The sequence below is a fragment of the Pectinophora gossypiella genome, chromosome 13, assembly GCF_024362695.1.
Source record: "Pectinophora gossypiella chromosome 13, ilPecGoss1.1, whole genome shotgun sequence".
Taxonomy (NCBI): Eukaryota; Metazoa; Arthropoda; class Insecta; order Lepidoptera; family Gelechiidae; genus Pectinophora; species Pectinophora gossypiella.
This window is the reverse complement of record NC_065416.1, coordinates 2,572,095-2,594,894: the sequence shown is the minus strand read 5'-3', so window position 1 is coordinate 2,594,894 and position 22,800 is coordinate 2,572,095.

Below are 22,800 nucleotides of genomic sequence, written 5' to 3'. Positions count from 1 at the left end.
GTCCGAGTCAGATCTTTTTTGTATTTAAATTTTCTTTGTGAGTTTCCCTAAGCACGGTCTAAAAAAAAACAAAAATAATTTAGCAAAAAATACCTATTAAGTAACAAATTTTCGTCTACAATTTCTCATTTTTTTCTTCACTAATATATAGTGAAGTGGAACTGGGCCAGACACGTTTGTCAGAATCATCCGGAGCGATGGGCCGGAGTCATTGGCACCCAATGGATTCCTCAAGTCGAGGAGAGATAAACGATGGTGTGACGACCTCAATGCTTATCGGAGGAATTCGCCGGAGATCGCGTAAAGTCGAGAGGAGAAAAAATCAAGGGAAGGCCTTTGCCAGCAGTGGGATCGAATAGCCCACACAGATAGAAGATAGAAATGATCTACATTTGACTACCCAAATTGGGTTATAGTTTTGAGCTTATGTTATGTGTTAAGTAATTTTTTTTATTAAGCAAGCGCACTTAAACCGACTCTGTCCCTCTTGCCATAATGCCCCATTTTTCCTCTGCTGTAAATTATTATTAACGGCACCTTATTTCTTCGTTACGACGCAATTCTGTTACGGCATTGGGTGGCCACCGGTTAATTATCGTGTCATGAACGAATGCCACTTTTTCCTTATATTTGGGGTGAATAGATATTATAACTTGTTTTAGGGATCCGCATCAGGACTATTATAGCCTTTGCTTGTCTGCCCTTTCTGTATGGGACTATAATTATTTTGTACCTTAATGAATAGCTTCTATAAACTTTTCTTTTTCGAAATTTGTTTTACTATAGCGAAATATAAACAAAAACATTATACAATGTCCCACTGCTGGGCACAGGCCTCCCCTTATTCAACCGGATGTGAAGCATACGAGTAGTTTACCACGCTACTCCACTGCGAGTTGGTAAGATGGTGGTTAAACAAAATTATTAAAAAAAATAAAAATATTTTTTTTCCACATCATATCCATTTTAGGAAAAGGTTAAACCGTATCAACAGTTGCTGCAAGTTATGTTTGATTACTCTGCCCACTCCAATAGGGAATATGAGTTGAGTTTATGTACCTATGTATGCAAAAAAGGCCCAAATAAATAACTGTAGGTATATATAGAATTATTGTTGTCCAGCGAAGGCCTAAACCAATGATTGTCGAATTTGTATTCGAATTCATGTTTGGATCGTAAATGATTAGCGCGTGTTCAGCGGTGAAGGGAAATATCGTGAGGAAACACACATTCTCGAGAAATGCATTTTCTGAGGTATGTGACCTAACTTGTATTGGGCTGGATTTCCCTTCGCGGGTTGGAAAGTTTAACAGGCAGTCGCTTCTTGGAAAAAACCGGACCTGTTATTCAGGTTAGGTTAGCGGACCCTGTGAATAACGGAATAATGCTATGAAGATGATGATGATAGAATTATTTTTGTTTATCGGCACAGAGCCCTAAGTGATCGACTTGCACTTGACCAGTTTCGGTCTACTTGTATGTTCGTCTTTTTGGACAGATGTCTAGGTTATGTAGTGAATATTATTATTATTTGTATGTCTTTTTCATATCTCGGGCCTATGGAGGCCCGGACCTTTGGAAGGCGTGCGTGGAGCCGAAGCCAACACGTAGAGGCCCCTTAAGACAGTTTAATCTAAATGTGGTATGACACCAACCGGCGATTATCCCTGTATGCACTATGGGAGTGCACCCGAAGACAATCCCCGGTTCGTGTAGGACTATTGCGGATTATGGGAACAAAGGGAACTGGGCTATTGGGTTGGGGGTTAGTGGACCGGGATACTGGAGCTATGGGGGACTATGGCACCTGCTCGACCAATGTTGGTAAACATGGATAAATTATTATTATAATTGCGTATGACAGACAAAAATTAAATATCCTGCGTGGATCATATATCCAGCTGAAGCTCCCCTAAGCAAGTCTCTGCCGCATCCGTCACACAGTGCAGCTCGGCTATACCACCTGGGAACCGGTGCAGAGGGCACTCGTTCACTATGTAAATCAAAGCCTTCGTTGGCCCTCCGAGCCAGGTCGCATACCATGTGTATGTGATGTTCTTGCACACATTATAATATCTACATTATGGTCGTAAGCTAGCCTGGTCACATATTCACATTTAGCTGCAGATAATCCTTCCACGGTTATTTGGAGGATTCGTGTGACAGGGCCAACAGTTTTCGTCTTAGATACTCGAGTAGGACAGATATGTAGTGATCGTGATATTCGTACAGTAATGGGTTTATTTTACGATAACGCGGTACTTTTCAGGGTGCGTTCGTCAAAAACAATAATAGATGGTGGACATCGATAGTAACGAAAACTTTGAGGGATGATTCAGGCCATGATTCTGAGTTGATATCAAGTGGAACTTTCCATCGCAAAAGTATAGAACAGAAAATAATTTAATGATGTACTAAAATTTTCGTTAATTTTCCGTCAGGACTTTATAATTTATAACTTATAATTATAATTTAATTTATTCAGAAACAATAATAATAAAAAACATAATGTAAATCCACCACAGGCTTCGTCAGTACCAACATTCTACAAAAAACAAAAATAAATAAATAAAATAAGGAAAAGCATATTCAATTCATACATAATAAAATCCGCACAAGCTTCGTCAAAAACAAACAAATAATTATAATTATAATTTTATAATTTTTAAATATTTGTTGTTTTTATTTTTTAACAATTTTTATACTTATTTATTGTTTATTATTATTTATTTTTTCTATGGACGTTATGATGGTCTGAAAAGATATTATTTGAATTGAATTGAATTTAACCTAGAATCATGGTCAGAATCATCCCTCTTAGTATTTGTTACGATGTCACTAACATCCTGTATTTTCCTTCGTTTAACCCTATAATTTCATGGATAACAGACATATGCATACTTTATTTATTTTTTTGGGTATAAAATTGTGACCCTTTTTATTACAACCATGCACGATTACATCTTCCATACATTATTATTGTGATCAAAATAAAGAGAAGCAATATAGGTAGCAACATAATATATATACTGCGATCCAATCACATACATAAATAGCCTATATACGTCCCACAGCTGGGCACAGGCCTCCCCTCAATCAACCGGAGGGGAACCAAAGAACCGGGGGGGGATCCAAATATCAAGCAACAATTATTTTTATATATGCTTCTGCCATTACATTGTGTTTTGGAATAATAATGTACCCGAGTAATGAGAATATAGGTAATTATTACGTTAAAGCTGTTTTTGGTGAACGTAACCTGTACAGTCCATCATTATTTCTACCCATTGAGGAGGTGTAGTGGTTAGAGCGTTAGGCTTACGATCTGGAGGTCCGGGGATACCCGATGGGGACATTGTCGAAATCTCTTTGTGAGACTGTTTGCTTGGTAAGGACATATCAGGCTTGAATCACCTGATTGTCCGAAAAAGTAAGATGATTCCGTGCTTCGGGGGGCACGTTAAGCCGTTGGTCCCGGCTATTAGCTGTAAAACACCTCCACTAACCCGCAGTGGTGCAGCGTGGTGGAGTATGCTCCATACCCCCTCCGGTTGATTGAGGGGAGGCCTGTGCCCAGCAGTGGGACGTATATAGGCAGTTTATGTTTATGTTACGATAAAAATAATTTCGAAGTTATCATTGTAGCATGAAGCTCATAAACAATTTATACTTCGGTTGTTTACGTTAGAAAATAGGTATCTATTAAAATACCAGCAATAAAGTTATTTATAACACACCAATAAACTCTGATAAGACCAGATAAGGTTTGTTTTATGTCGCAATGTGGATGCTAGGGACGAGCGGGGTGACAGTGAATGGCGGGGTGACGCGACAATTTGTTTTCTTTTTTTTTGAGGAACATATATACATACATAAACTCACGCCCGTAATCCCAAATGGGGTGGGCAGAGCCACAAGTAATCAAAGCCAACTAGCTAGCTTCTATGCTGATCTGGGAGCAAATAAAAAACATAGAACACGTTCAGCTGCTTGTCTTCCCGGGCATGTCGTAAAAACCGACAGAGGGATTGCGTCCTCTAACATGATGGACTAATGTTATGGGCGATAGGCTGATCCCTTATCACCATAAGGTTCATCATATCCATCTTAGGACTTCGTATCAACAGTGGCTGCAAGTTTGAGGAACATATAGGTATTTATATTCTTTTCTCCTGCATGGCTTTATATATATTACCATAGAATAATGAATAATACTACTTATAGAACGGCAACTCTCCGCTATCCACCAGCGTCTGAGCTAGGTTTATCTTACCTCCCCTCGAACATAGTTTAGTTTGGAGTTTTTCATATGGTGTCAGACGTCACACACACAGAAGCGCGTGCACGATAATGTCAATCAGTGTAAAACGAGGTTGTTTGTATGAAGTGTCCGGAGTGTGCTATTACTTTGGATCGGACGACGACCTCACTCTCTGTGTCTTACTTTGTGCGTTTATCTTAAGTGGCCGAAAGACGCTAAGGAGAAAGCGGGAGAGCTTACGGGCTGAGTCTCACTCGCACTTACACGTTAGGAGGCACACGATATGAAGTAAACTTTTGTATGGATTGCCCGGGGTACACTACTTATCCGAACAAATGGGAAAAGCCGAGAGATCTTACCCACAGTAAAATTGAAACCAACACACCTAAGGGCATTGTATTATTGTTAATAATTGTATTATTGACAGCGGCGCCAGTAGCATGGCCACACCCCGGACACTTCGTACAAACAACCACACAGACATTATCAACACGCGCAACTCTGTGTATCGTATTAGGGCTGCCAACTACAATTCACGATTTAAGTCTATAAACTATGGTCGAGGTAAACCTAGCTCAGACACTGGTGGGGAGCGGAGAGTTGCCGTTCTACACGTAGTATTCCGTATTCTATGGCATTGGCTGCGCGATTGGCTCTCGCTGGCAGCGGATCTCTCGTTTCGCGCAAGATAAACATCTCCGCCCCACTCCGCTGAATCATTCCATACAAACCTGTGCGTTTGATCTACTCGCTCCTCCACCTCTGTCGCCCCGCTGCTTGGCAACGCCCAGATCCCGACCTAAAAGGATTTGTTATTATGAAGAGGATTTTCCATTTCCACTCACTTCACTTAAGCTTTAGATCGTATTTTGAATTGTAATCGCTCCATATAATTCCTCATTTAATGTTTAATCGCACTTTAAGTAATAACAGGACTAATTAGCGTACTTATTTGGCATTGAATTTATTTATTGAAATTAATTTGAACATAAAGCTCAATGCACATAATCTTCTTCTTTCTTCTAAAGCTGAGAGACGTTACCGAGAGAATTGCGGTTGGCGAAACAAGAGTTTGTATGTAACTGAAAAATAATACATATTTGTGTCTGAATATTTTGCTAATTAGATCATCAAACTTTGGTAATTTTGTCAAGACTAAGATATATAATAAGATATGTCCAGTCCATACCTAAAAGATATAACAGAAATTTAAATTTGAAATTCAAAATTGTGTGTGTATTAAATCACACTATGAGACTTGCACAGGACCGGAAAGAATGGCGTGAAAAATTTTGTTTGTTCGTTTGTTTATGTACTTATTGATTTCCGTGTGGTTTCTGTCCTGTGTTAAATGTAATGTACCTGTCTGTCTGTGTCTGTGGTGTCCGGAAGTAAAATGTTTCTTTCTTTCTTTCTTAAAAAGTATACCCAGCAGTGAGTGGATAAAGGCTGAGTAGATAGATAGATGTATTAAATTTAAGAAATTCTGTATATCTTTTAAATTTTAGTCGCTCCGCTTCAGTTCCGTGCAGAGTTCCGTCGATCTGAAGCAGGTTTAAGTCAAGGGTTCACTCGATCGGCCATTAAAAGCACACTTCCCTTATCTCAAGGGAATAAAATGGCAAGAGCTACAGGACAATGAAATTGTCCGTAATTTTTACTTCAACGAGATTTTATCATTCAAATAAATTCGGTTGAAAAGTCGAGAATATTCTTAGCTCTTACTTTGTTAATGTTTCGTTTTAAGAGACAATTTGATTTTAAAAAGATAGGATGAGTTGAAATAACGTGAATTGCTTAAAAGATAAACTCACGCCAGAGGAGGCGGTTTAGCCATGTTGCAGATCGACAGTCTTTTTTCGACGTGACTTATTGTACGTAGATTTGCCGCAGATGGCATTAACGACTTGGCCGTATTAATGGGAAGCGCTGAGTACAAAATTTAAGACAACAGGCCTGAGGGTGTTCAGTTGGGCGCAGACCTCGGCTCAGGGCGTCGTTTGAGAGGAAGAATATTTTGAAAGAATTAATCGACCCTAGTGGGTCGATAGCGATAAGCGCTAAATGAGGGAAATCGTCGACCACGCCAGCAGGGTCGGTATCGGGGTTCTGAAGTGTTTGGTTTCGCAAGCTGATTGGCCGCCTCTATTGCTAGAGTAATCGGGTACAGATCGATATATAACATTATGTATTATATCGACTCGATATCGACGGAGGAGCTCGGTGGCGCAGCGGTAGACGCGCTCGGTCTGCGATTGTTGACGTTAAGCGACTTTCGCAAAGGCCGGTCATAGGATGGGTGACCACAGAAAAAAAAGTTTTCATCTCGAGCTCCTCCGTGCTTCGGAAGGCACGTTAAGTCGTTGGTCCCGGCTGCATTAGCAGTCGTTAATAACCACCAATCCGCACTGGGCCCGCGTGGTGGTTTAAGGCCCGATCTCCCTATCCATCCATAGGGAAGGCCCGTGCCCCAGCAGTGGAGACGTTAATGGGCTGATGATGATGATTATATCGACGCCTTATAAAACCACGTAAGCGCCAAATTGAAAAACACATTTGGATGTGATTTGTTTAAAATGGCTCGATTTTTCCAACTTATTATATTTCAATAAACTTTGTAAGGAAAAATGAGTTGTTCAACACCAGTTTTGTAGCGGCAAGAAGATTACTTATTCAAAAGCTTTTTGATATCTAGTCATCTTTATTTTCTCTCTTCTAACTTTACCTTGCCTGTGCACAACTCACTGATATCAAAATAACTAGTATAGGGTTATCAATGGAAAACTTGTAATTAGTTTTCAACTGTTATATTAATTGTCTACTTTCTGTATTTTTTTTTATACAGGGGGAGATGCCTTATGCATACCCAGTCGCACGAACGACTGGGTTATGTGGGACTCGCGCCCACTAAAACCTTTGTTAGTTTACAAAAATTGTTGTTAGATTACTTAATTCATTACTCCTTAATCTATTCCTTAAGTCTATGCTCGTTGTTTCTTTTTTATATATCTTTTTTTGGTTTTCTTTTACTTCTAGTTACATGCGTATTTTATACCTATTGGTTTTCCATAAATAAATTTTAATCTGTCAAGTATGTTTCTAGAAAGCTCGGTGAGGCGTGGATACATATTTCATCTTGCGGTGGATGTACCTTTGACTACCCCAATTGGGATATAGTTGGGAGCTTATGTTATGTGAAGTACCTAGGCTGTGTCGGACGTAGGTATACGATACGTTTATTACTTTTTGATAATAGGTAATGCTTGGAAGCGCTTCGAAATATGAAGTAGGCCACTATTTCTCCGGGTATGGTTCTCTGAGTGATCGCTCAACTTCAATATTAATGTGTTAGCGGCGGTGTAAGAGTACAGTTGGACGGGATTATTTTGGAATATCAAATAATCATAATAGAAATAAAGTCGCCTTCTCTAGTCACTATTGTAATTGTGTTTAATGTCGTATTCATATCTGCAAAAGCGTCTCTATATTGTTTTAAGTTTACGCGGTTATTATTATAATTAAAACACATAATAACGGGTTCTTACCGCGTTTAAATGGGGATATGAGACTCCCGATATTTCGACACTGTTGCAAGTGATCATCCCGTGACCATGGCACTTGCAACAGTGTCGAAATATCGGGAGTCTCATATCCCCATTTAAACGCGGTAAGAACCCGTTATTATGTGTTTCTATATTGTTTAATACGAATAACACAATGAAGTTTTTCATAACATATAAGCTCACGACTATATCTCAATCAGAGATGGTCAGAGGAACGGCCTCCGTGGTCCAGTGGCTGAGCGTAAGGCTCACGAACCGGAGACCCCGGGTTCAAATCCTAGTGGGGACATATCACAAAAACCACTTTGTGATCCCTAGTTTGGTGATAACATTACAGGCTGATCACCTGATTGTCCTAAAGTTAAGTATGTAGTCCAGAGTTAAGTGTGTAGTGTATGTAGTGTGTATGTAGTCGCTACATGGGTCATGTCAGGGGCCTTTGGCGGCTCAATAATAACACTGGTGCCAGGGTTGTTGGGGTTGGTAATTCACCTCACAACCCACACGACAGAAGAGCGTTTTTATGTTGTATTGTATAATATAAACTACGCATGTAACTAGAAGTAAGAGAAACCCAAAAAACAAAAAAAGGAAAAAAGATATATAAAAAAGAAACAACGAGCATAGACTTAAGGAATAGATTAAGTCTATGCTCGTTGTTGTACTAACTTGCCATGTATGAATATCCACCGGCGGACCGTGTGGCTCCGTGATGAATTGGGATATTTGGGATCGTGAATTTTGCCTGACAATGTTAAGCGAAACTTTTTTCGTGAGAAATAAGTAAGCTACAAATTCTCGAGCCGACTGCACAAGGTGAAAGCAGAAAATAAAGCAGTCGTGTCACGTCACCGGTTCGATATAAAGGAGCGACGTGCCGTGTGTAAGGTTCTTTATTTTTAAGGCCTCGGTTCCAAAATGGCTAACAAATGTTTCGAATTCGCCTTCTTTGGGATCAGATAGATATAAATTAGATATAAAAAGTCACTTGACTTGGACGCGAACAGTGAAGTCGTGTAGCCCCGTTGGAAGAACGTTTGACTTTCACTATGAGGTCACAGGTTCGAAACCAGCAGGGCCCTAAAGATTAGGATTCAGTATTTCAAATGCATGGTAGGATCATAAACAATTATCATGACTGCGGCGAAGAAAAACATCGTGTAGAAACCCACATTTCAGTGAAATGCGTTTCAGAGGTATGTGACCTAACCTGTATTGGGCTAGTTTTCCCTTAGCGTGTCGGAATGTCTAACAGGCAGTCGCTTCTGCAAAAGACCGGATATGCCAAATTGCCTAGGTAAGCGGACTCTGTGAAAACGGAATAACACTAGAGAGATGATATATAAAGGACTGGATTTTTCGGATGTGTTTCCACAGAATTAATACATAAACTGTGTATATACGTCCCACTGCTGGGCACAGGCCTCCCCTCAATCAACCGGAGGGGGTATGGAACATACTCCACCACGCTGCTCCACTGCGGGTTGGTGGAGGTGTTTTTACGGCTAATAGACGGGACCAACGGCTTAACGTGCTCTCCGAAGCACGGAATCATCTTACTTTTTCGGACAATCAGGTGATTTAAGCATGAAAAGTCCTTACCAAAGAAAGGACAGTCTCACTAAGTGATTTTGACAATGTCCCCATCGGGAATCGAACTCGGACCTCCAGATCGTGAGCCTAACGCTCTAACCACTAGACCACGGAGGCTGTTGCACAGAATTAATAACATGGGATAAAGCATGATAACCGCATCCAGGCAGCTACGCACGTATAAATAGTTTTTTTTACATATAGCGCTTATCGCGATTTGGCACACTAGGGTCAATTAATAATAATAATAAAATGTTTATTTGACCAAAAATTACAAGTTACAGAATTTCTTGCATACTAGTCATTTTGACATTACAAAAAATACACTCTGCCTCCTAAAGTAGGTTTTCCTGTATCTTAGGAAGCAGTGGGGCCATAGTAGTCATGTTGTAGGTAAGGTGCAGAAATAACCAGGGTGTGTGTGTGCGTGTGTGTGTGTGTGTGTGTTTATGTGTGTGTCTGTGTGTGAAATGTGTGAAGTTTGTGGTCAACGAGGGTAACAAGTTGGAGCAGACGCATGGTGGGTATAAAGTAATTATTTCAAAAACTTAATCCTCTCAGATCCACTGGCCCTGGCCAAGGTTTGCGTCCAACCGGGCACCTTCAGGCCTATCGTCGTAAATTTCGTACCAGGCGGGAGCCCTCAGCTGCGCAGCCATATTGTAAATAATGAGTCACATCCAAAAAGAAATAACCTTTTAAACAGAACCATATTACCGTTATATTTAAAGTACCTAAAGTCAACTTTCTTATTCACCGTACCTTTTATTCAGGGAATGGATATTTAAATTTAAAATCACGACCCTATTTAAATTAAGGTTGATTTTTATACTTATGTGTTACTGTCTATTTGAAATATTTATTATTGTTTATTTTAAGATAGATTTAAAAAGGGATGTTCCTTTAATTATACATTATTTATGATTCGTTCACTAGACATGGACTTTTCGTGTAATACAGTATATTATTGAAGATCTCTTGTACAAATTTATTCGCTCGAACTCTAAAGCGAATAAATTTGTTTCATTTTCATTTAAACGCAAAACATGTTATACACCACTCCATTCTTAAGGTTAAAACGGTAAACGCAAACAAAGTAACCATTAAATTGCACATTTTACGCGTTAGATTAGCACACGATCCTTTAAAGGCCGTAAAATCTAATTTGCCTCCTCATTTCTAACTCCATAACCAACGGGAACGACTTAATTAGCCCTGTGATAAACTAATTATAATATTTTTCCTCAAAAGGAATTTCAGAGGAAAACATCGCCGTGAAGGTGGTCTTGGTCTAGTGGTTTTTTGCAAGTTTTCTTTTCAAAGGCTACTTTGCGGAGGCGTAGAATAATTATCTGGAGAAAAACCGTCGTGCATCTTATTATAATTTGATTTAAAAAACGTTTAACACAGTAAGGTAGATAGAAATAACACGGGATATTTTAAATGTCTTTACTCCTTAATTTTACACAAATTATTGCACCATCGACTCGCCTCTCTTACTTAAAAAAAAAACTGCCTTACGTCCCATTCATTAGCCATCCTCCTTTCATACCATAAACAATCATATTCCAATTCATTATCCTTCCATAGTATTCTCACTTTCCTACAACTCATAAAATTCTATAAATTCCAATTCTAATGGGTAAGGAGTGGCTCAATCCCAAGATGACATCAGCACTTTTCAAATCAGTAGCTGTATGGTTACAGAATTTTAATTATGACGAAACAGAGAATCTATTAGACATAATTAAATAGAAGTGAGACGCACACACGCACGCATACACGCACACACACACACACACACACACACACACACACACACACACACACGCGCGCGCGCGCACGCACACACACACATACACATACAAGCATTTATAGATTTGATTTTTTCTTTTTAAGAAATATTTTATGATTTTGTCTAACAATTTAAAAAAAAGTCTTTATTTTTTATATTTTGTTATTTTTTCTTGACCATGACTTTTTGGGGGTGGAGGCCTGGAGTCCTAAAACACAGGGTATCCTAGTTTAGGCTCCAGCCTCTACAAATATTGTATTTTTGTATGTATTTATGTACCCATGTGTTTTATTATTTGTAGAGGAAATAAAGATTTTACTTACTTACTTACTTTTGCTGCACAATCGTAGAATGGATAATAATGATTTGCACCATTCTCAAGTTCTCAACATCTCCCTAGCGCTATCCCGTTTTTCACAAAGTCCGCTTACCTAATCTGAAGATTTGACAGGTCCGGTTATTTACAGAAGCAACTGCCTATCTGACCTTCCAACCTGCGAAGGGAAAACCAGTTAGGTCACACCACTACCACCTCGATCGATAGTTTCTACCAGTTAAAGCTACCAGACCTATCGATCAGCGTCGCCGAAGGAATCGACCGATGGTTTAGTCGAACAGTATCCGTCGATCAATTGAAGCTACCAAACCAGTCGACGTTGGTCGATGCCGTCGATCGATGATCAATCGATTGGTCTCGTAAAACCCTTAGTGAGATATGAAGTATGAACAGTAATAGATTAAAGGCATGACATTGCGTGAAGATGTCGTAAAACAACAATCAGAGGCAGAAAACGTAAATGCCAAACACCGGCCAGTCTTCTCTGGTAATTGTGAATGACACGATTAATTGTCCAGTTAGACAAGAGATAGCTATTGTGTCTTATAGCTGGTCCACAAGTGTCATAATCGAAAGGCAAGCGCCTCAAGTCCTTTTATTTTTCTTATCGCCTCTAACGACTGGTATAAGAGGGTGATTTATCTAGATGTGTGGTCTAAGTAAGAAGACAAGAAGAGTAATAAATAAGAGATAATTCGGACCAGTTGGGCATATAATATAATAATAATAATTCTTTATTAGAGGCAAAAACAAAACCCATTACAATATAAAATATAAAATAGTTAAAGTGTAGAACATGAAATTTTAAAATAATAATATCATAAAAATACAATACGATACAATACATACATACTAATTGCATACATACATAAATTCACGCCTTTTTCCTACCGGGGTAAGCAGAGCCTACGGAACTCCATTGGTTTCGATCCTGACATACTTCTCTTGCTTCCTCCACATTCATCAATCTAAAATATAAAACTAATAATAAAATATTAACGAAAATAAAACTTCTAGGTTTGGAGTAAATATGTGTATGTGTGTGTTAATGTATATTTATATGTGAGAAGTGTGTGTGAGGTTCAGAAGGAGCAACATTTTCGGAGCCTCGTCACAATTTAGCTCTTGTAACCAAATTTCGATCACTTTTCTGCCTTCAACGTGTGAAATGTTTTAACGAAATGCAGAGCTCTACAACCCTTAATATAAAGATATGGAGGTAAATAGGAATGATGTTTTAAAAAGCTGGCATTAACAAAGGGAACGTAAACATTGAAAACTCTAGGTTTGTCAGACAAGACGGATCACCTGATGGCAAGCAATTACCGTCACCCACTGATACCTGCAACACCAGAGGGGTCATAAGTGCGTTGCCGGCCTTTCAGATGGGACATGGGGAAAGGGGGAAGAAGGGGGTGGGGGTTGCCTTACGCAGGTTTCTCTGTCAGACTGTAGTGTCTCTCAGGTCGAGCCGCCCCATTTGTGTCGAAGCCTGGCTCTCCCACACTTGCTGTCCCCGTTGATATGATAATCGTCTTAGATAAATATTATGACCTCAACGGCCGTAATAGACTGGTTGAAGGTGGACAGCATAGATTCCGATTCGTATGAATGAGATTGCCCTCTTGGCGGCGAGGGTATTCGGGGTACCGAACTGAGCATAGTACTCCGCTAGCCACAAGTTGGTAGTGTGATTAAGGATCAACGATCCACTAGTGTCATGTTGGAAGTTGTATATATGCGTCGCGCTGTGCAAACTTCGATAGCGCGTTTCAGGCCTGCATTATGAAATGATAGCGCCATCTGTTGCATGTGAGCGTAACTAGCTGATCAAACTAGGTGGGTCCGCCACACTGAAATTTTGGCGTAATAATTGACTATTATTCTCTTTTAAATCAGACCACTGCAAGAAGGATTCCTCTATAACGAGAGCACTCCCCGCATTCACTGAACAATCAGCCTGCAGATTATTCACAGAGGGCTTACAGGATTGTCTTTTGACGTGTGCCTATCCTAATAATACTGTCACTTTCATACTATTAGACACAAGGGCAGACGAGATCGTCGATGTGATATTGTTTATCAGTAAAATAGAGTATAATTAATACTGACGATTATAAGAGAAGAATATTGTTGTCTTTAGCTGTGGTAGCCCAGTGGTTAGAACGCTTGCCTCTCACTTTGAGGTCGCAGGTTCGAATCCAGCACAGACCTAAAACAATGATTGTCAAAATTTGTTTTCAAACTCATGTTTGATTATCACGTGCTCAGCGTTAAGGAAAACATCGTGAGGAAACTCACATTCCCGAGAAATGCATTTGCGGAGGTATGTGACTTAACTTGTATTGGGCTGGTTTTCCCTTCGCAGGTTGGAAGGCCAGACAGGCAGTCGCTTCTGTAGAAAACCGGACCTATCAAATCTTCAGGTTAGGTTAGCGGATCCTGTGTAAAACGAGATAATCCTAGGGAGATGATGATGAACATTCTTGTCTCGACGCCATGAGTTTGTTTTTGTTTGGACGTTACTCTTTGTAGACTTATTAGGTAGGTATGCATCTAGCACAATTTTAATACCTAAGAACGCAGAAACAGTAGATAAATAAATTCAGAATCAAGACGATACAGAATGTAAGTAAGTGACATCGTGACGAATACTCGGGCAGATGATTCAGACCATGATTCTGTGTTAATAAGTGGAATTATCCGTCGAAAAATTAGTGTTTTATTTATATTTTCAATTCTATACTTTTTCTATTGAAAATAGAAAATTTACATAAAATAATAAGCTAAATTATCCCTCATAGTAGTCGATACGATGTCACTTACACCCCGTACAAGTACGCATACGTAGCCATGCAAGTACGTATCAATGTTGGTGACACCGTAACGAATACTGAGGGGGATGATTAAGATCATTATTATGAGTTGATATCAAGTGGAATTTCCTGTTAGAAAATTCATGAAAGGTTAAATATGTTTTTTTTTTCATTATATAAGTTCCATTACACTTGATATCAACTCAGAATCATGGTTTGAGTCATGCCTCAAAGTTTTTGTTACGATGTCACTAACAGCCTGGGGAGTTAAACTGGCAACATCGAAGTAATTAATCTAAGAAAGCAAGATTGCTATTTCATATTTGTTTTCATTGCGCATTTACTTTTATATGCGCAAATGTCAAATTCCAATATTGCTTTCTTAGATGAATTGCTTCGATGTGGTCATTTTAACCCCCTGTATTCATCTTGTAACGAATACATCTGTCTTAACATTCCATTACGATCAAACATCAGTTTATCACCGCATTCCGTCGTAATTAATTGACGGTAAGGTTCAGATATTGGGAATCTTCCGTGATCAATAACGCTGTGCAGGAGCAATACGTCACTTGTGATCAATTGTTGTGCTTCCTCGCGAATGGGAGCGGTCAGATTGATAGATTCTGGACAATTACGTACACCGAAAAATTATGAGTAAGTAGGTATTGGTTATTACGCCTGGTATAAAAATAAAAATATAAAATAAATAAGTACATTATGATACTACTGGGAGGGGGGGGGGGTTAATAACGCCACATCGAAGTAATCACCTTCTCCTATCGTGTGGGTTGTGAGATGAATTACCAACCTCATCAACCCTGGTAGAGCCACTAAGGCTCCTGACATAGGTCATGTAACGACTACATACTTACATCAGTAAGTAATAACCAGAACCAACGGCTTAACGTGTCTTCTGAAGCACGGATCATCTTACTTCCACCTTACGACCATCACCACCATTCGAACCCGTGACCTCCGGATCTTGAGCCCAACGCTCAACCACTGGACCGTTGCAAGTAATTACCTAAAAAAGCAATACTGCAAATTGACATTTGCGCATATAATAGTAAACTATGTATGTTATGCAAACAAATATCAAATAGCAATATTGCTTTTTAGATGAATACCTTCATGTGGCCTTTTTAACCCCCATTTAGTAGGTACTATAGACACGCGGAGGACGAGAGTCCTAGTACGGCTTTGAAATAGACTACTCTGGACGCCATTTCACTCGCGTCAGAGTACTGCGAGGCGGAAGGCAAGAAGGAAACCACTGCGCTATTATTCCCTAAAAAGTAGCATAGAGAATGCTACACCGACAAGAGCGTGAGTCATTAATTAGTGATGATGATGTAAAAACAGACTTATCAGGTAGATAGTAATCCAAACTAGGAAGGTCCGGTGTATTTTGAGACCTGTGAGGTTAAAATGGCGACTATAGAACCACAGGTAGCCCGTATGGGGTCGTCAGAGGTCATCCATCGCAAGATGAACTAAATACCCCGCCTCAGCGAAGTTTCTATTACACGAACGTGATAGATGGTGAGCCGTAACACCGTCTATAATGGTCGAGTCAACTGTGTTAGTGAAAACTGAACTAAAGATAAATTAATAACTCATTGGTGCAAGTCCAGTACCGGGGATCAAATCGGATCTCCCAGTTTGAGAAGCACGCTGGTGAACCACAGAAGCACAGTGACTTAATAAGTCTATTTCGGCAGATTAGGAGTATCAGCCCGCGTCCAGCACAAGTAGTATAATCATTTTGTAAATAACATTTTGCTACAAGTCAACAATAAAGCTAGCACTTCAAGTTGAACCGCTTAATACAGGGTGTTAGTGACATCGTAACGAATACTGAGGGGGATCAATCAGCTCATGATTCTGAGTCGGTTTTTAATGAAACTTTTCGTCGCAAAATTTAATATGTACCTTTGTGTTTTTTTAAATTATTTTGAATTTTATACTGTTGCGACAGAAAATTTCACTTGATATCAACTCAGAATAATGAGCTCAATCACTTCTCTCAGTATTAGTTACGATGTTATTTACACCCCGTTCAAGTACGTACAGGTAGCCATACAAGTACGTATGGGTGTTAGTGACATCGTAACAAATACTGAGGGGGATGATTCAGACCATGATTCAGAGGTGATATCAAGATGAAATTTCCTGTCGGAAATTTTTGTTTTGCTATTTTTTTTAAGTGTCATAGTTTTCCGGCGCAAAATATCACTTGATATCGACTCAAAAAATTATGGTCTTAATCATCCCTCAAAATTTTCGTTACGATATCACTAACACCCTGTATAAGTCCTCTACACCATTAACTAGTAGACATTATAATACCCCGAGTGACACAAATGCGTGCTAGAAGAGTTACTGCGCAATAAGCGTGGAGGACGCTCACTAGTGATGTGCCGTCCACGGGAATATTCCTACTTTGCTTTGGGAATTTTCCCAAAGCGGGGCCATTTCCGGCAGTGAAAAGGCGCAAAACTTAAGAACTTCCTTTATTACTTAACCTTTAAGCAGACAATACCAGAGCACCAGAAACATTTTCATGTAAAATTATGCGACGAGATCTTGTCGATCGCAATGTCAAAAAGTTGCCAGTTCTCAAGCAGAGCCAAGCTCATAATTCTATACGCTTTACTTATACAAACCCTAAGTTCCCAAACTCTACACGTCAGGCAAAATATGGGGCTTGGCCTTTTTGCTACTATCTCATGAGATGAGCTTAAGGTTTGAGCGGTGTAAGTTCGAAGTTTTAGAATTTAAAAAGTCGAGTAGTTTTAAAAGTTTTTAAATCACAAAAAGTATGCACTTGAATCATTACGTGTTTAATAAGTCTACTGTTGACAATCTCTCTCTATTTAAGAGCTGCGCTCTTGTCGGTGGAGTAATCGCCATTCCTCTCTTCTTCCCGCCAAAACCTTCACCTCCCGATACGACACGACTTGCACCTTCACTTTTATTTGTTTCATAAATACAACACACAACAACTACTACTACTACTGTTGACAATATATCCTGAGAAATTGTTTTATCTGGTAATATCCAAACCTGAGTTATGAGGGTTCAAAAAATCGGCGAAACGTTTCCAGAAAAGGTATATTCCTGCCCTTGCGCTTCGCTTTGCTCGTCTTGGCGGGGGAACTACCGTGCCCCCAATTTTTTTAAAAAATCAGCCAAAGTTTATTAAAGAGTTGATCACTTGTTGATCACTTTGTGATCCCATCCCTAGTTTGGTTATAGAACATTACAGGCTGCCTCCGGGTACTACCGTGCCCCCATTTAAAAGAGAAAAGCAGCCAAAGTTCATTAAACACCCTTTCCAACGGGAACATTGTCACTTTGGGAATATTTCCAGGCAGGACACATCACTGACGCTCACAATTCTAGCGATTGAGGCTACGATAGTGTCGGCATAGTACATTAGGGGTGAATTATGACGGTGTAAGGCGGTGACATGTGTCTTGGAAAAATATGAGCGGACCTCGGCAGCGATAGGGCTAGAAGATTAAGCACGCGTGGTTTGATTGGAGTTTCATGCGTCTGTTTACATACATACATAACAATATAACATAACATAACATTTAATTATAACACAATTAATGACGGGTTCTTACCGGGAATATCGGGAGTCTCATATCTCTATTTCAAACGCGGTAAGAACCCGTTATTGTGTGTTATAATTATGATAATAACCGCGTAAACTTAAAACAATGTATAACATTTAATATTCAATTATTAGGGAGCCGTGGTAGCCCAGTAAGTAGAACGCTTGCCTCTGACTTTCAGGTCGCATGTTCGAATCCAGCACAGGCCTAAACCAATGACTGTCGAATTTGTTTTTCAATTCATGTTTGGTTCATAAATGATTATCACGCGTTCAGCGGTGAAGGAAAACATTGTGAGAAAACCCACATCCAAGAGAAATGCATTTTCGGAGGTTTGTGACCTAATCTGTATTTGGCTGGTTTTATTCTTCGCGGGTTCGAAGGTGAGACAGGCAGTCGCTTCTGTATAAAACTGGACCAGTCCAATTTTCAGGTTAGGTAAGCGGACTCTGTGAAATGCGGGTTAACGCTAGGCCGATGTTGATGATGACGAAGCTGGTAATAACTGGCTTTTAGCGTTTCCCTTAGTAAGACTTTCATTAGAAATCAAGATTTTCTATTTGTTACGCCAAGACCGTTTCTATCACCTAAATAATACACTACAAAAAAGCAAAAAAAAAACTAAAGTAGCATGGATAGTATTTTAAATGCTACACCGACAAGAGCGTGGCTCTTAAATTGATGATGAAGTAATACACTAACACCACGTTTCAGGGACTATGCACAACCACAGCAATAGTGGACAAAGACAAGCAATTGCCACATCTGTTGATACGGATTCCTAAGATGGATATATATAGGATATATAGAGGAAGGATATGATAAGCCTTATGGTGACAAGAGATCAGCTTGTCCCCCATAACAATAGGCCATCATTTTAGAAAGGACACATCCCCTCTGTCCAATTTCACGACATATCTCGAAGATAGCACATTTTTAATTAAACACAGGAACACGACTCTTGCAACAATGTCGAAATATCGGGAGTTTCATAATTATTTCCCTGATTTATACGCGGTAAGAACCTGTTATTTTGTGTTTTAAACACAGGAAATTCACACGAAAATTCAAAATGTGCTTAGACTTACTGTCCATTTTTTGTTTAATGTGTTCCCTGATTACCTTACCGGGTCCAACTGAAAATTCGCGCCATAGTCTAGGCTATGGCATTAAGCAGAGGTGGAACCGTTTTGGCATACATTCATAAATGTATTATTTTCTTATTATGTGTGAAAACATTAGTAAGTACGTCGAATAAATATTTTTTCTTTCTTTCTTTCTTTATCTGCTGCTACTTAGTCAAACATATGCTATGTTGCTATTCACTCCCAATCCCACAGTGAAAGTGAAGTGTTTTTCAACAGGGCTTTCACCAAACTGTTTACCTTTAGAAAACAGAACAAAAGGCTACACCTAAAGCTTCTCAATAAACAATGAACCACACATAAACATAATGAAACAGCTATTAACGCCACAACAATAGCAATATACGATATTATATATCGCATTCAAACAATATTTGTTGTATCGTGAATTCCTTATGAACAGCAATCAATGGTTTCATGCTCGGTTGGACGTGACAGGGTGAAGTGTGAAGCGTGATACTCAAAGTGAATTAATGGTTGATGAGCAAAACGATTTAATATTATTTTTTTAACGAGACACGTTTGTTCAGCAGATAGGGGTGGACGGAGGAAGAAGGCCTAGGCGAACATGGCGTGATCAAATTCAGTTCATCGCGTTGGTTTTGAGCAAAATAGATTTATTTCAGACAGCATCCACGTACACATTACAAAATAATAATGTTATTAATATTCTTCAAATATATCTTTAAAATAAAATAGTATAAACAAACCATAAACAGCCTACATACGTCCCACTGCTATGCACCGGGGTAAGCAGAGACTATGGAATTCCATTTGCTTCGATCCTGACACACTTCTCTTGCTTCCTAAACATTCATCAATCGTTTCATACACGCACGCCGATTCAAAGTAGATCGTACTGAACCTTTTCTAAGGTCATCTCCAATTTGGTCAATGTGTGTCCTTCTAGATCTTTCTCTGCCAGCCCTACCACCAACCTTTGCTGTATAAACTGTTTTTATTTATTATTATTTAGAGGTATAAAGTACAGCCACATCACATACATTAAAACATTTTTACATTTAGAAGGTTACGGTACTGTGACTAATATATATATGACAATTACGGCGTACATAACTTATACAATAAAGGGTAACTATTTAAAAATAAAGTAAAATTAAAATTACACAGGAAACTTAAAAATTAGAAATGCTTTCGTAATCCTATTATCCTTCATCCGCTCTACGTGTCCAAACCAACTTAACATTCCGTTCTCAATCTTAGTAACTATCGTCTTTTATACCACATCTCTCTTATCACACTGTTTCTCACTCACTCAATACTTACTAAACTTTTGTTTTGACGTGACTTATTGTAGATTTGCCGCACATGGCATTAACTTCTTGGCCGGCCAAACGGGGAGCGCTGAAGGCTCTCACCCGGTACAACGTTTAAGACAACAGGCCTGAGGGTGCCCAGTTGGGGGACGAACCTCGGCTCAGGGCGTCGTCTAAGAGGAAAAATATTTGAAAGAATTAATGGACCCTAGTGGGTCGATAGCGATAAGCTCTGATTGAGGGAAACTTATAAAGACAACTTATTATAAAATCGATAGGTTTAGCTACTATGCTGTTCTGGGGGCGAATATAAAACATAGTTCGGCGAATATAAAACGTTCTGCTAAGCAGCCGAAGACAAGCGTCTTTCCAGGCATATCGTTAAATCCGACAGGGGATTGTGTCCTATTTATCATAATAGACAACTGTTTTAGGCTGATCCCTTGTCACCATAAGGTTCCTCATATCCATCTCAGTACTTCGTATCAACAGTGGCTGCAAGTTGTCTTCTGATTACTTGTGGCTCTGCCCACCCCATTAGGGATAACGGGCGTGAGTTCGTGTATGTATATAGAAAATTGTGAAACGATAATTCTTTCTTTACCTTTGTTTATTTTTAACCTTTTATAGTCATCTACGTTTTCCTCTTTAAAAACAACCGTCCGCCATTTCCCTGTCATTCCGCAATTATTTCCTCTCTCTCGCACACTCGTCGCTCTCTCTTTCACACAACCTTGCGTTACGTTTCATTCAGCCTACCATTCCTACACTCGGCCATCCTGCTCTCAGTCTGTCCTCAAACTGACTAGGTATGTTAGTTGCTAATCTATCTGTCTGTATGTATCAATCATTATAGGGAAATGCTCGGAGTAGGAAACAATGTACAGAGTAATCATTTATTATTATACCTCTCACTAAGGTTTGCTACAATCCAGCGTTATAGCATAGAGTAATGAAACACTGCGTCGTAATAGTTGCGATATCGTTTCTATAACATTACCTATTTTGCTTGGAAAACTGCCAAAAAGATTTGAGACTTGTACCATATACCTACCTCAAATAAAAGAGTAAGTAAAAAACTCAAAATCTCAAATAAACAGTAAGAAATACTGGCTACGACTTACTGATGTAAGTAAGTAGTCGTTACATGAGCCATGTTGGCACAATAGTAACCCTGACAGCAGGGCTGATGGGGTAAGCAATCCACCTCACTACCCTCACGATAGAAGTAAGAAGTAGTAAAAGTTTTGCCCATTCACATGAGCGTTTATTATTCGACTACGGCGAAGAAAAAGAAGGCTTATGTGTTTGATCGATATGTATGTGTGTATGTATGCTGGGACTAGGGATCGAATAGGAATAAAAAACCCATCATGACCCATAATGCTTTTGAGGGCTCAATAATAATCCCGACACTAAACAATTTTTTTTTTATTTAAACTTTTTTTTAATTTAGATTTTGTGGTTAGAGCGTGAGGCTCACGATCTGGAGGTCCGGGTTCGATTCCCGATGGGGACATTGTCGAAATCACTTTGTGAGACTGTCCTTTGTTTGGTAAGGACTTTTCAGGCTTGAATCACCTGATTGTCCGAAAAAGTAAGATGATTCCGTGCTTCGGAGGGCACGTTAAGCCGTTGGTCCCGGCTATTAGCCGTAAAAAACACCTCCACCAACCCGCATTGGAGCAGCGTGGTGGAGTATGCTCCATACCCCCTCCGGTTGATTGAGGGGAGGCCTGTGCCCAGCAGTGGGACGTATATAGGCTGTTTACGTACGTTTTTTTAATTTGACTTATTGTTGCCATGTCGTATAATGGCATTAACTACTTGGCCAGGCAAGCATTTGAGAACAAGCCGAAAATGTAGGGGTGTTTCGGCTAAAACGACAGCTAACATTTAGTACTTAACGGGAGAAATATATTGTGTAATGTAACGTAGAATGGTATTTGCGTTACTACAATAAATTACAGGAAGACTTTAAGGCATTCCTTTAGGTGCTTGAGGCGAACCAAAGAATGTTTAATTTATAGCAATATATACAGGATGTTAGTGACATCGTAACGAAAACTTTGAGAGATAATTCACGCCATGATTCTGAGTTGATATCAAGTGGAATTTTCCGTCGCAAAAGTATGGAACAGAAATTAATTTTATAAACACTACAATTTTCATGTATTTTCCACAGGAAAATCGACTTGGTATCAACTCAGAATCATGGTTTGAATCATACCCCTAAATATTTGTTACGATGTCACTAACACTCTCTATGTTGTACTTGTACAGGGAGTAAGTGACATCGTAACAAATAGGTACTGAGGGGGATGATTCAGCTTATTATTCATCACAAAGGTATAGAATGTAAAATAATTTTAAAAAATACATAAATT